The 10,498-nt window shown below is 42.8% G+C and overlaps 1 protein-coding gene across 1 annotated transcript in view; it reads left to right on the top strand.

Annotated features, from left to right (window-relative positions):
• The first annotated feature begins 3,231 nt into the window (after window positions 1-3,231).
• chst8 (carbohydrate (N-acetylgalactosamine 4-0) sulfotransferase 8) overlaps window positions 3,232-10,498 on the top strand; it is a 136,267-nt gene continuing 129,000 nt past the window's right edge. Inside the window, exon 1 of the mRNA XM_080843639.1 lies at window positions 3,232-3,528. The gene's annotated coding sequence lies outside the window, so the exon portion shown is untranslated. The remainder of the gene's footprint in view (window positions 3,529-10,498) is intronic.

Genomic DNA, 10,498 nt, shown 5'->3' with positions numbered 1-10,498 from the left:
GCATTGAAACCGATGTACGTCGTTAGCCAGCTAAACTGAGCACTGAAGCACTGCACCGGTCTGCCTCAGTATCCAATCAAAGGACGTTTACGTGTCACGTTCAACGCGAGGGAGGAAAGAAATCTTCCGGGCCTTCTAGAAGGCCCAGTGTCGCCAACTCGAAATCTGATTGGTTGTCACAACTGTCTGTTTCAGTTCATTCAACTTAAATGAACTGAAACAGCCAGTTGTGATAACCAATCAGATGTACACGGGCCTTCAATGTGAATTCTGAAGGCCTCAAGGAAGATTTCTGTTCTCGGGGAAGATTTCTCAGAGCGTGGAAACACATGATAGCTGAAATATGATTGGATGAAAGCTCTAACATAAATGAACAACGCTGGAAGCTATGAAATGAAGATAATGGACTATGGGGAATAATTTAATACATATTTATGAAAAGAAAATATTAAAATTAAATGTATTTTATTACATTTATTGTCTGATGATGTTTAGGCCAGCAGAGAAGGCCTTGAAGGCCCTGACGGACCACCACTGCTATATGTATAGGTCTGGGAATTGAGACATCTCAACCAAATAGTTAAGAAGAAAAGAAAGAGCAAAAAAGAGAGATAGGGTGAAGGAGAGAACCCTAGTGATCCAATGACACCTCAATCAGATAAAAAGTCCATTATCCTGCCCTGCAACTCTTTTACTAAGCGATCTGGTGCAGTCAACTTATCCTGTGGCAAGGAAGCGGCTAGGCTCTACCTCTGTAGCAAAGCTCAGGTAATAGTCAACTCTACTTAGAGAACCTGGCAGATCTCTAACCTAGAGCGCCTTCACAGTTCTTATGCTTGTAATTGTCCATGTCCAGATATACCCAGAGGACATTATAACTTCCTCTTCCTCACTGTAAACCATCTGGAAGCAATGAAGGCCCTTTAACTGTATTCCTGACGGAAAAAAAAGTCCTATTTCACCTACGATGACGTTCCCTCCTTATTTTACAAATAAGTTCTACAACGCATTCAAACTCCTGCTCTGACTTTTACAGTAAAACTCTCATTTAATCATTCTATGGATTAAGGACACCTTAAAAACTAGTAACCCCACACCCAAACTTCATCAACACCCTGGCACGAGTACAAATATCACCAATTAAATATCTGGTTACCATCATCACCTACCAAAATCAGACCCTTGTTTATGCACCATTTGCGTTAGAAATGGCTGATGTTATCTTTAACTGGAAAGAAAGTATATTCAGCTCTGACCCTTGATTCCAATGAGACTTCAAACAAGTCCACTCAGCTTACAATTTGCCCGTCCTCCTCCAATCTATTTCTCTTCCATATGGCCAGCTTTGCTTGTCCAATCAAAACGTTTAAACAAGTACACAGCTCCTTGATTTGGGAGTGACATCCAGAAGTAGGAAAAGAGAAAAAAGAAAGCAGTCACAGAAACAGTGTAAAACTCTGTCTGGGGATAAACATCAGGCTTCAACTTTGCAACTAAGACCTTTTTGGCCAGGGCACAGTGTCAGCACATGCTTCTGAAGACTGCCAGAGAGAAAGAGACAGTGAGAGAGAGAGAGAGAGAGAGAGTGAGAGAGAGAGAGAGAGCTAGAGAGAGAGAGAGAGAGAGAGAGAGAGAGAGAGAGGGGAAATAATATGATAGAGGGAAGAATAAGAGGGAAGAGGAGAGGAGTTAAGAGGGGAAGAGGGGAGATAAGGTAGAGGAGGGAGAGAGGGAAAAGGGAAGAGAGAGTAGAGTAAGGAGGGAGAGAGAGGAAGAGGGGAAGGAGATGGTAGAGGAAAGAGATAGCAGGGAGAGGCTGACTAGAGAGTGGTGGAAGGAGGGGGGAGTGAGTCCCCAGAGAGAGTCAGCACTGGAGTTGATGCAGCCAGTAGAGACACAGGGGAGACCAACAACAACCTTAGGCCTGGAGCTCAAGGCTCAGGGCCACAACAACCACCTGAGGCTAATCACACTAACAAGGATGGAGGCTAATCACACTAACAAGGATGGAGGCTCAGCACTGCAGTTAATCTCTCTTTGTCTCTCCTTCTCCCTCTGGTCCACCCCTTACTTCTCTTTCCTACTCTCTTTTAGTCTGAGTGTGCCATGGTGGATATGAAACAGATGTTCTAAGTGTTTTTTTAAGGGGTTGGATGTATTTGAAACTTCAACATCTGGTATCAAAATGGTAAAATATATATAGGTTACATGCATACACTGCACCTAGTGAGAGAGAGAGAGGGAGATGGAAAGAGAGGAAGTTAAACTAAGGCTTGAATGGGAAAGTTAAATGGAAATCTAGGGTTAAATCTTAGATAGGGCAAATTATATAACATGCCCTCTTCTTGCCACACATCTCTCAACCTGGCAGACAGGGCATCAATACCTGTCCACTTCTCTTTTTGCTGTGCTTAGCTGAACCATCAGTCTTCAGTCTGTGTCTCCTGAGGTTTGAGCATAGACAAACAAGTAGCTGTCAATTGCAATTGCTGTGTTTATTAAAAATATATATATATATATCTTAAAGGCCTTAAAAATATAGACTGCATGCTGACATTTGCTGCTTATTTATACTGCCTGAAAGTTTATATTGTTCGAATAATTGCTATTTTGCTATTAAATGTAATTAGGCAAAGTATATCAGAAGTGCATGGAGTTGAACGTTTATATAAAAAACATTGATGTTATAAAACGCAATGTATTACTCATTATATTGCCAAATTATCTCTACATTGGTGGGCTGCTTAACACGATTACTGCTGCTATTGTTATAGTACAGAGCTTGCTGACTGAAACGGGTGGGTGGATCCATTACACTCCGCGCGGAGACAAGAATTGATCCGGCAGAGACCCGTAGCATCTCGCTCTCTGGTTATAAACTTAGACGTGAAACCGATTCCCTGGCATTCGCTGGGCATCGAGTCGTGCTCAGGACGTGGAGATAACCGCTCCCAGTTTCTCCGTTCGTTTGATCCGAGAATGATGCGCTGTTTCGGCGACTTTCAGCAGAGTACCTATCCTTCTCTCTCCGTTTGCTTACACTTCAGATGGTGCGTGCAAAACTAAGCTCGACCAGGAAGGGTTTTATGGACAATTTGCTGATCTGTTTTATACGACACCAGAGATTCCGAAGTCCTTTTGTAGTGGTTGCCTGGAGGCATCGACAGCCTCTTGCGCCTCAGAGACTTTTCGGGATATATAAGGCAACGACACACCAGAGGGATGCGCAATTTCGCTGGTACTTAGGCGGGTAGACTTTCCCACCTGAATTTCTGTATTGTCACTACACTTGGTCCTATCTACCTGTGAATTATACAGCTCAAGACAGATCGAGAGGCATCATTATTAAGCTCAACATTTTTTTCCAGTTCTTGATGCTGTACGGCAGAGAACAGTTAGGCGCTCTCCTGTCCATGGTATGAAACCGACACATCCCTCTCGGGTGCCGCTGATCTTTATCTAGAGGGACTTCACCGCGGAGACTCGACACTGATTAGTCTCATCGGCAAGGTTATTGTCTCTGGACAGGTGAGTGCTTTATTTGAGTATAACTCTCAAACGCTTCGCGCAAAATTAGATCAAACGGTGTTATATATTGAGGATGCATCTCTTTATAAACCTGTCTCGCTGAGTGGAGTGTATTATACATTAGTCAGGTAACGTAAAGATGGTTCTCATAGATGAGCTTAAACTCTAATTTATTCATGCTGGGATAGTATCGCCATATGATAGTGTTTGTATAAACTGACCTTATTAGAAATCCTGGCATTGACAAGTTATCCTGGCATTGACACATCGTGGCTCAGCATGAATGAGCGAATTGTGCTCTATTTCAAAGTGAAATACAAGTTAATGAGAGTCGGAAAAAAGTCGCTGAACTTCACACGATAAGTTGATAAAGCGACTTCTGATGTTGTAAACGGGGTACTGATTTATGAAAACGTATTTTATGTCAGATGTACCTTTTGGCATAACTGGCACAATCTTGACATACTATAATAATAATGACATTTATGATCAGTTGTTCCGATTTCCAGTGTAACTGTATGTTACACATTCTTTTTTATTGGGAGGGGGTAGTACAATTAGTAAAAAAAGTGTGTTCATCTGCTTCTGTGAATATTCTCGTGGAATACTGGTTTGCAGATGTATGATTCCCCCACGTGTTGCCTTCACCATGAGTGCGATTTTTGGACCTTGAAGTTATCTCCAAGATAGCCAACGATTGCATGCAATGTCTAGGAAGAGGGTATGGTGTTATTTTATCATGTCGTGGCCATGATAACCTGTTTTGAGGAAATGTTATATTCTGTGCCAACCTGTTAATACTTCATAATATTAGATTTTAGAATATTAATTTTTATTGTGTCCTGCATTTTGCCCTGCTGTGAGGCTTTTTGGGCATGTGTGTCAACCATTTGAGATCATGGCAGTGGCCTGGACATCCTACTCAGTGTTGCTCTTTTGTCATTCACAAAGAGTATTTACTTGAGATTATGATCTCTCTCTCTCTCTCACACTCTCTCTCTCTCTCTCTCTTTCTCTCTCTCTTTTTGTGTTTGTGCAATCAAAACTGCTAACATTGATAAATGGATAATAACTAATACCGTTAATATTGTAATAGGCTCAAAAATAGCTCTGTGCAACATTAAAGTTAAGCAAATAACATTAAAGTTAAGCACAGATCAATAAGTTAACCACAGATCAACAAGTTAAGCACAGATCCGCTATAAGTTGCACCTGAATGGAGTTTAACTCACGTTGCCCCGAAAGAGCAGGAGAGGCATACGTTGGACTCACGCACACACACACTTATTATATTGCCAAGGGGACTAATGTGGGGAGGGCTACCCCACTACAATGTTTGGGTCAATTGTGGGGCCTGAAAATGGCTTGTCATCAAGTGCCATGGATTCTATGATTTATCTCATAATGGCTTTGGCCTTTTTATTGCTGATGAAGGATAACAGAGGCTGCTGGCTGTTTCTGCACTCTTCCTAGCTTTAGCTTTAGCCGTTTCGCCTGTGCTAGCTTCTTGAAGTTGGGCATGTTCAGCAGGGATATAGTGTGTTTCAAGTGTCTGATTAAGTGTTTTCATTCTGAATATTTTTGTGGTTGTTCCTCTATGTTCCTCCTTACTTTGGCCTCACATGTATTGCAAATTGCAAAAGTATTGTCTTCTGTGAAGAACTTCCACACTGAAAACATGATGTGTGTGTGTGTGTGTGTGTGTGTGTGTGTGTGTGTGTGTGTGTGGCTGTGGCTGTGCGGCTGTGTGAACTATGAGTGAGCCATGCGCGCTCGTGAGGGTTCATTTGACCGGCTCAGAATTGGATTTATCTGAAAGTGATTGGCTGGCCCCAGGTCATGGCCAATCAAGCTGAAAACCTGTTGATTGTAGTCACAGGCCGATCGATGGTGCATCTTTACTTCAAAGGTAACCCTTAACCAAATGCTCCTTCAGGAAAGGGTCTCCTGAGGTCAAGGACATTCAGGGGACTGCACACTGCATGACAGACTACTTGTTCTGGCATTGCTGCTCCAATTGAAAATACTTCACAAACAACAAACATTGGATTACTAGCGGTGTCAAGGATGGCCTCAACCAGACAAAAGGCGTACAGAAGGAAGATGGAGCAGAGGCTGCAGGAGAACAACTGCAGGAGAACAAAAAGGGAGGTCTCCGATGGTATGAAGACCAAAGCAAAGGTGCAACAGACAGTTTTGAGTGCAGGATCAACAAATATGAAGGCAGCTTCGAATATGAATCAATACACACGCGTACACACACGCACGTACACACAAACATACGCATACACAAGCACACCCATGCATATAGCTCTATAAAAGGTAAAGAAGGTCCACGTGATTTCATGGCATCACATAGCATAGAGAGCGGCATGTTGTGTGAATGTGCAGACAGAGCAGTGATTCGTTTCGTACAGATTGTGCTCGAAGAATCTGTGCCTACACTGGAGGCCCCCGCGCCTGCGTTGGCATGGCACCAGCCGAGGCAGGACATGGCACTACAGATGGCTGAGGAGGGTACGTCAGCTCTACGGAACTGAGGAAGAGAGGTGTCCAAGGCCAGCTGGGAGCAGAGGATGTGTGTGTGTGTGTGTGTGTGTGTGTGTGTGTGTGTGTGTGTGTGTGTGTGTGTGTGTGTGTGTGAGTGTGAGTGTGAGTGTGAGTGTGTGTGTGTGTGTGTGTGTGTGTGTGTGTGTGTGTGTGTGTGTGTGTGTGTGTGTGTGTGTGTGTGTGTGTTGTGTGGAGGATGTACCTCTATGTTATCAAGTTATTCGGCTTGGTTATGTTTATAAAATAACCAAGAGTGGCAGAGAAGGGAAATATGTAAGGTAGAATGCACACTGAATAACAATTGGGTTACATTTATATTTTTTTAATTTCCAACATGAAGCCAGTGTTGCATGTGAGAGATTGGCTTCTATGATGACTTTTTAGCAGATCTCAGTGAATGAAAACAGCTGTCTTGGTGTAGATGTTTGCATCTGATAAATGTATTTGTTAGGCTGTTGTTCATCAGGGATATATTTCTCCATGTGCAGAGCTAAGATATTAGTGTGCAGTGACCACCAAAGACACACAATGGGATATAACAGTATAGATTTCTACAAAACGTTGGCACAATAGCCTACTGCTTTGCAACACAACCCAAATACAGTCATACATTGTAATTTGCATGTGGATCATTGGTCAGGACAGGGAAGTGAGGCAGTTCCCGGGGAGGGGTGACGTATGTAGGCCATGCTGTGACACCTGTAGGGGTAAGTGTCAGCTAGTTAGAATCAGCTATTTTGGCAAGAAAGAAGTTTGTTTCTCACAGGCTGGTTTCAGTTGAGAACAGGATTTTGGCTCCTGTGTTCATCGGTAATGTGGCATTTTTGAAACTCAGGCGATCGGCTCCTATTAAACCGGAGCGCTGTGACTTAAAATAACAGCGATACATTTTGAATGGGAGTGGTTATACATCACTCTTTTCAAAGAGTGTATTGAATTAGAATCGCGCACTGTGCCTTTAACAAAAGCGGAATGTTATGGTGCACTTCATGCCAGCAAAGATGCAAGTTTGGATCATGGGATAAGACAGTAGGGTTCCAAAATTAGAGAGGTAAAGCCCATCTCACAGCTTAATGTTCTCTCCAGTGAAGAGAAACCTACTGACAATAAAAGGCACTGAACCTGGCAGCAAACAACCAGCAGCTTCAAGGAGATAACTACGCCTCGTCACCTCCAGCTGGACACCACAACACCGGTGGGTCGGTAGGTGGGTGGTCCGGTGTTTGTGAGTTGGAAAGGAGCTGAAGAATGTCACGGAAGAGAAGTGGAGTGAGAAAGAGACGGATGGGAAAAGAGGATGGTGGAGGAAGAGGAGCTAAGATGAGAAAGGTGGTGTAGGAGAGTGGGAGAAATGAAGGGAGAAGAAAGTGTATAGTGTGGATAGGGGAAAAAAGTACGGCTGCTATCATCCAGAAAATAGCTGAAGTGTTTACTTTTGTGATAAAAACATGAAACTATGCACAATTACTTCTAACCATGTTTCAATCAATATATGATGTGATATGGATCCAAACTAGGTTAAGGTCTGGACTCGAGATCTGCAAATGCCCTAAAATTGCCGACATGGAAATTAGGCTGAAAATGAATTGCTTCAAATACAAAAATTAACTCGGAAATGATATATGTGAAAGTGAAAGTGAAAGTGAAAGTGACTCGTCCTTCTTAGAGGGAATGGGGCAGCATAAAATAGCATAGTGGGATGCTCTCCTCCTCTGGCCTTCTCGCTCTCTCTCACTTGCCTTCACTCTCTATCTCTTCTCTCTCTGTCTACACCTCTCCTTTGCTCTCTTTTTCATTGTCTCATTTTTCCTTTCTCTCTCTCCTCTCTCTCTGCAGTCTGTGTGTGATTTGTTGTCATGTGTGTAGGTGAGTGTAAGTGTGTACGTGTGTAAGTGTGTGTAGGGGTGTAGGATATATGTGTTGCATATGTGGTGTGCTAAAAAAAATGTAAGATATGGTCGCGTGACCTCTTTTTTACAGATTTACGATGTTCACTTGTGGTGAAAAGTAATACGTAGTGCTAAAATGAGCAAAACTGGTCGCAAAGTTATTTTCTATTATTTTAATTAAAGCTTTTCACATGTGTCTAACCCTGAAATGTCTAACATCTCTCATTGTGTAAGTTAGTTTGCCATCCATACACTTCCATACATTTGATTATTGAAAAAGATAATCTTGATCAAAATGTTATGTCAGTACTGTTAAACTGACCATGCACTCAAGTTTTTCTTGACTTTGGTGTATTTTACGTATTTTCTTGCAATCTTGCTTACACACATTTACACACACCTACACACATGCACACCCCTACACACACTCACACACACACCTTCACCCCTACACACACTTACACACGTACACACTTACACTCACCTACACACCTACACACATGACAACAAATCACACACAGACTGCAGAGAGAGAGGAGAGAGAGAAAGGAAAAATGAGACAGAGAAAAAGAGAGCAAAGGAGAGGTGTAGACAGAGAGAGAAGAGATAGAGAGTGAAGGCAAGTGAGAGAGAGCGAGAAGGCCACTATGCTATTTTCATGCTGCCCCATTCCCTCTAAGGACGAGTCGGCTTTCTGATCACAATGAATTATTCCTCTGCTGGCTATAAATATGCGACACGCCTCCAACACTCAGGGGCTTTATCCTGGACCAGGAATCTCCCCTCCCTATCCGCTAAGTGCTGTGTGCCCACGGTCATCCAGAAAACTCCAGGAACAGTTCAGCTAAGCTCAATGTGGGACAGAGAACAATGCTTAGTGTATGTTGAGTCTGGTCAGCAGGCGTTTTCAGATAACCCTTTTTTATCAGACTTTTCATGCCCGTCTCCCAGAAAGACTCACCGAGGACGAGGTTGCAGGCTTTTGTCAGTTTTTACTGTGAGTAGATGCTCCCATCTGGAGCAGTTCGAGGTCAGAAAAAAGCACAGTAATAACAAGTGGAAAATTTCACACCTTATACACCCTCGGCAGCGATCACCAATATGTTTCTTTGTTGAGGGCTGGGTGACTATTTAGGAGTACGTAAGATCTTAAACATTTTCATAAATTAATGAATTCCTCTTAATTAAGACTCTTAATACCCTATTGTATCTGAGAGGGCCATAACTACATACATCTGAGGTGTTCCTACAAAGAGTTATGAAAGCACAAGTTAATGAAAGGAAATCCTTATCTAATAATATGGAAAAAGAAGTTCACTAGGCCATTGTGTGGAACATAGACTGAGAGAGAAAGAAAGAGAGAGAGAGCGCGCGGGTGAGAAAAAGCATGTGTGTGTGTGCCTGTCAGGGAGGGAGAAGGGGGATGGGAGGATTCAGAAAAGAAAGGCAGAAGACTGAGCAGTGAGGAGATAGCAGGACAACAACAAGGTCAGGCCTGCCTGAGAGTGTAATCTGTGTATGGTGTGTGCATTTCAGTGTCACATCTGCGCCTGTCCCCAGGGCAGGGCCACCCTGCCAGGTGCCACAGAGTGTGAAATCCATGACCTCCTTCACATCCTCTACTGTTTTTTACAGTATATTTCAATGCAAATATAAAGTGCTATAAACGTTCTAGCACTGAGGGCCAGATGTACATATGTGGAGAGTGCAGCTTAAAAAGTGACTTGGTCACTGCTGGCGCATCTCCTCCCATAATTTTGCACAAAAGCAGGCTTTTTAGCCATGTGCGGTCTATTGTATACCTTGCTATGTTTTTAGCCATGTGCGGTCTGTTTCTATATATTGCGTTATGTTTTTAGCATGTGCGGTCTGTTCGTATATACCACGTTATGTTTTTAGCCATGTGCGGTCTGTTCGTATACCACGTTATGTTTTTAGCCATGTGCGGCCTGTTCGTATATGTCACGTTATTTTTTAGCCATGTGCAGCCTGTTCGTATATACCACCTTAAGTTTTGAGTTGAAAGTGCAGTCTGTTAGTACAGTTAGTATTTTTGGGTGAATGTTGTCACAACATTATGCCTAAAAAGGGAGTCAAATTTGTTAGCATATCTTCCATCAAAAGACTTGACCTCAGCAGCTCTGAATCACCTTAACATCAACAGATCAGTGCAGAGTGCCCTTATTATGAATATATAATCTGTTAGGTATTGGCAAAGGTTCTAAGTCAGTGTATTCATTAATTCATTTATTCATTCATTTGCTCAGTGGGTGTGCGGCCTTGTCTTTGTTCCAGTTAAAGCCCATGTTTCTGAGGGTGCCCTTGTTTCTCGGTGCCATCTCTGAAGGTAAATGCCACTGGTCCATCTCCCCTCATGAGAACAAAAGGTCACCTGTTAATTATTCATTTGGGATGTCAGACAATCCTCACAAGACGGTTATTTAGACAGGGAGATCCCGTGAATTATGCATGCAGTACAGATTCTCTTACCACCCTATAAAAAGGCACTGTGTGAGTGGGCGTTTTTATTT

This window comes from Sprattus sprattus, assembly GCF_963457725.1.
Source record: "Sprattus sprattus genome assembly, chromosome: 8".
In the NCBI taxonomy this organism is placed as follows: Eukaryota; Metazoa; Chordata; class Actinopteri; order Clupeiformes; family Clupeidae; genus Sprattus; species Sprattus sprattus.
The sequence above is the reverse complement of the archived record's forward strand: the minus strand, read 5'-3'. Positions and strand labels throughout refer to the sequence as shown.